This window comes from Montipora foliosa, chromosome 2 (assembly GCF_036669935.1).
Source record: "Montipora foliosa isolate CH-2021 chromosome 2, ASM3666993v2, whole genome shotgun sequence".
NCBI classification, from domain to species: Eukaryota; Metazoa; Cnidaria; class Anthozoa; order Scleractinia; family Acroporidae; genus Montipora; species Montipora foliosa.
This window is the reverse complement of record NC_090870.1, coordinates 8,250,767-8,255,995: the sequence shown is the minus strand read 5'-3', so window position 1 is coordinate 8,255,995 and position 5,229 is coordinate 8,250,767.

Genomic DNA, 5,229 nt, shown 5'->3' with positions numbered 1-5,229 from the left:
TAGATCGTTTTCACATGACGTCATCATTTTCGAAAATCCAAAACTAAAGAGCCATGAAAGTTTTTATCCTCATCAGGCATAAGAGGTGGTAAATTTGTATCCATTTGCGGGATCGGCTATTCATCGAGTTACGAGTTGAGTTGGGTTTGAGTTGAGTTTGAGTTGAGTTTGAGTTGAGTTTGAGTTAAGTTTGAGTTAAGATTGAGTTACAGTTTTTGGCGTTTTTCGGAATTAAAAGTAGTAAATATTCAGTACAAGTCACTTCGAAAACTGTTTCCTTCGCGTTGAAAGATATATTTGCATAAAATTTTGCAAAATGGCATGGCTTTCCAATGATCAAAACAATCTTATAATTATTACACCTTTCACGGCATCATTCTCTTTGCTACTGTTAAGTCTATCAACGTCAAAACGATGCCTTAGAGAGATACATGTACATGGGCTGTATTGTTAAGCCAGTTAAAGCCGGCCCAGCAGCTACGATGAACCGTATTTGTCGTCCGGCATCATGGTCGATCAACACGCCGTAAACGAAAGAGGGAAACATTTGACGAAGTGAGCCCACATTACGCTTTTTGCTCACAACCGCTGAAATTAATACGTCAACAAAACTGTTACGTTTGCTACTCACCGAAATTTTGTAGTGTTGGCAGTTAAACGAGCCGAGCATTTAAATAAATGAAAATGTTTGACCTAGTCACATATGTCGGAAAACCATTTCACTGCAAAGTTGAAAGACACAAGATGTTGAAAGTAATGCCTGATTGTTTCGCCTGGCCTTGATGGTATTACATTTTTCTTTTAAGTGCTGTTAAGTGGTAACTTAAACTGTAAGTTATGAAATTAACTGCACATTAATCCCTACTTCGGTCCGCTATGACGTCTAGTTGCCTAGCTACAATCCCAGCCAAAAAGATGGTGGCACCAACCCAAAATACAACCCCTTCCCCCCTTTTCAATGTTGATCGCGCTATGACTTTGGGCATTCGTGACAAAAGTCAATAGTTTCTTTTTTTCCTACAACTTCGAAAAGGGGGGAAGAGATGAACTTATGTGTGGCATCAAGTGTCCCAGAAATTTATGACCGAGATTGGGTTGGGTCTAAAACAAAGGTCACTTTCAGTTTGACGGATCACTCATACTTGCAGGTCATTGTTTTACCTTTTCGAAAGTAACCCCAAACTCTCAATTTGCCTAACCCTAGGCAAGTTTAGGTCTATGGTTACCCAAATCAACTGGGGTTTTGGGTTACTTTCGAAAAGGTAAAATAATGACCTGCCACGAGTAACCCGTCAAAAGTGACCCGTGTTTTAGACCTGCAGCCCGGATTGTGTCACGGTGCCCGGTTCGCGAGTTACTTTGTGACTAGAAAGGTGACGGGTGCGATTTGCATTGTTTTTTGAAATCTATACTGGCCCCTTTTTAAAATATGACTTGTTACTAAGCAGTGAAAACACTATGAAAAGAAGTTTGTTTCGCTCACCTTCTGTTTCCCATTTCTACATGGTAAAAATTGGGATCTTTGCGCAGTCCAGGTTCTGGTTCTCACACAATGGAATGTTGATAGTTAACCACAGAGTCGTTGGCAAGCGTTCGAAGTGGTAATCTTTAATTGTTAATTAAAAATTGTCTGTCTGGATCCCTACTCAACCGGTTAAAAAAAGGTCTACAAACAAGTTTTGAAATCATAGTATTGAAATTGAAAGTATGTCTATGATCTGACCAAATCACGATAAACATTTCTTTCTGTCTACACTTCTACCATCCTAAAACTTGCACCGCTTTAAATCGTGTTGCATAAAGCAGTTTACAGTTATTTCTCATTGTTTATTTATTTACTTGTTAATTAATTTTGGTTTTTCGTGCACGGTTTCTTTTGTTTTTGCAAGAACATAAACGAGAACTGACAAAGGCACTTCTGCTCAAAGGCTAGGATCAGTAAGGAAAAAAACGCGTTCCAGGTTCCGGATTCCATATTTTCCATAAACACTCCTGCAGCTCACTAGTTCCGATAACGTTTAGCCGATCATGAAAACCACGCTGCTGGACGACAAACGGTACGTTTCATCGTTTAGCCGCTAGGGCTATAAGCTGGCTTAACAGTAAAATCCCATCCTTAGCCTTACAAGAAGACATCTTTTCTGCGTCCATAGACTTGATCGCTAAAAGGAACGAACGCGCGCCGGTGGATCAGTTTGTTATGCAGGAGATCGTGAGTTCGACTCCGGCCGGACCCCCAACACTCAGGGTCTTAAAATAATTGAGGAGAAAGCGCTGCCCTTGTAATAACATCCGCAAATGGTTAGACTTTCAAGTCTTCGTGAATAAGGACTATAAATCGCAGGTCCCGTCTCACAACCTTCAATGTTCATAAACTGTGGGATATTAAAGATCGCTCTCACTAGTCGAAAAGAGTACGGTGTTGTGGTCTGGTCTTGCCATCAGCCATGTGCTCGACTTGGAATAATCTTCTGAAGGGGCAGCTGATCGATGATACCACATAACAGCAAAACAGACAGTAGTCAAATCGAAGGAGTCCAAGTGCTGAAACTGGTAAAGTGTTAAACAAGAATACTGCCGTGCATGAAATTTCAAGATTGTTTTGATCAGTTTAAAACCATTTCGCAAATATACACCTGTGCACTGCACGAAAACGGTGTTTGATGGTCTTCTCAGTGACTTCTACTAAAAATGCCAAAAACCGTAACTCAATATTAACTCAATCTTAACTCAAACTCAACTCAAACTCAACTCAAACTCAACTCAAACTCAACTCAAACTCAACTCAACTCGTAACTCGATCAATAGTCTATCTCTCCATTTGCGATTTTAAAGCTCAATAGCGTGCTTCGTTTGGAAACCAGAGCATTTTGAATTTCTGAGTTATAGCGGTGCGTGACACGAGGCGACGATCGAGTTTTTTGAGAAATATATATTTATCTCATGGTTTTGAGCCTTTTTAGAATTTAAAGCATTAGGAAAAGTGCTTAGGTAAATAGCTGTTTGTTCAGTACAGATGATCACTCGCCTAGATAGCCAAAGTAAGTAACAGATGTTGACACTATTTTCCGGCCGCCATATTGGTGCACCACAGATGTGCACCAACATGGCGTTTTCATACTAGGCTCTGTAAATTTCTGCGAAACATTTCGACAAATATCTGACGTTTGGGGAAACGCACAGGCCTAAAACTTGGAGAGGTGTCTTCTTCATTTATCTTCTACAACATCACGAATTCTTGACTTTTTCCACTAGATGGTTTTCGATTTATTTTTTTATTGCGTGACAGTGAAAACGATCTATAGATTATTTCCAATAACCAAAATATTGTTCAAAGTAGAGTTATCAAAGTAGAATTGTTCAAAGTAGAATTATCTTGTATTTGATGGTATATAATAGCAGTAAGTGACATTGCTACACATTGCTTACCAGCATTCACACCAAAGATTGCTTCATTTCGTTGACAAGAGTCAGCGGACACAAAGGTTGTTGGATCAATGATATCAAATATTGTAGAACCCGGATTTTCCTCCCCATCATTTGCTTGCCTTGTAAGCAATGGGATGTAAACATTGTAGCACATCGTTTGTGTAAACCAAAACATCACCTCCTTACAAAACTTGTAATGTCCAACAACTTGTTTTAATGTTGGCAAGTAAAACACATTTAAGCGAAACATCATAATCATCGTATTCCAAAATCGCCCTCGCACACGTGAAAATGCATCCTTGGCTTTAATTCACAAAATTGTTGTGACAGCCGATCCTTGACCGCTGTTGACCGGTACCGTTCGATCGTTGTTCCCATGCTCGCGGCTAGTAGCAGAAAGCAGTAAGAGTACGAAATATACTATTCTTTGAGAGTGCAAAACTCTTATTCAATGCAATTATTTTTCAGAGTACAATAACTCTTTCAGTTTGGGGTGTAACCCACACCGACATTTCAAGCCGATAAATACTGGTTTGTGATAGCCTGTGAGATACTTGTGAGGTATGTGGTGCAACGCACGCCGGATTTCAAGCCAATGAATGTGGGCTTGCGAAAGCGTCTTAGCTTCAGTGCAATCCGCACTAAACACAAGCGTGAGTAAACAACTCCCGTATCGATATCGCCGAGGAAACTCCACTCGGCGACGTCACCTGGATGAAATAACAAAGAACAAACAAGCCAGGAAAGTGTAGTTAATTTTCGAAATGAAAGAAAGAAAGAAAGAAAACCAATCTGAAACAGCACGAAAGATCAATTTTGAAAGAGAAATAACTTACCTTGAACAATTACAACTAATTTGCGACGGAAATCTCTTCAATCTTTTCCCAAAACAGGGAAAACGACCGCAGATTTATTTACAAACAACGAACGCTAGAAGCAAAATGGCCGACACTTGAAAAACAACAATTACAAGCACCCAGTCTACGAGCCAGACTGTCACGTGTGTTCTCGTCGTCAAAGTGACAAACTGACAAGATCTGCCTCTGAATTAGGGGTCTTTATGCATAATGCATAAGACCCCAATAATGCATAAGACCCCAAAAATCTCGCTTTCTCACGCCTGCGAAACTAGGATGCGTTCTCGAGGACAATAACGTTACCATGGCAACGAGCCATTTAGTTACCAGATGGTATATAATACCAGAACCTGGCCTTGTTTCCATTTAAAATTCAACAAAATCTGTAGGTCAGTTTTTAAGAAAAATAAGTTTTTTTCACCGTCCGGAAGCAGAGATATAAACGAGTAAAGTTCCAAAATCAGGATCATGTTTAAATAATGCAGTCAACCGCATTTATTCAGTTTTTTCGTCTCGTTATTGAAGATAATTACGTATGCTTCTCCCGCTCAATATCTCGAGTGCAGGCCCGATTTTTAAGCTGAAGGTCAACACAAAAGAATTTAAATGACCATTGAACCGTTTGTGTAGGATTTTCGTAGTTTTCATGAATAGGAGATGTCTATTTATATTCATGTCTATAGGAATTAGAAGAAAGGAAAGCGAAATTAGCGGTATTTGCTTATTTCTTGTGACCCATTTGAATCACGAGCTGACGCGAGCAGCTTACGAATTACATGTGTGGGTACGCGCGCGCGCTCAGCTGAAAACCCTGTCGAGCCTCCTTATTAAAGGCTTTTCAGTAAAGTAAAACTCACGGAAAGCATTATTTTAATTGAACCGAAAAAGCGACTTAGGTGGCAAAAAGCTCCAAAAGTTAATACTTTTTTGGTTTTCATGTCTG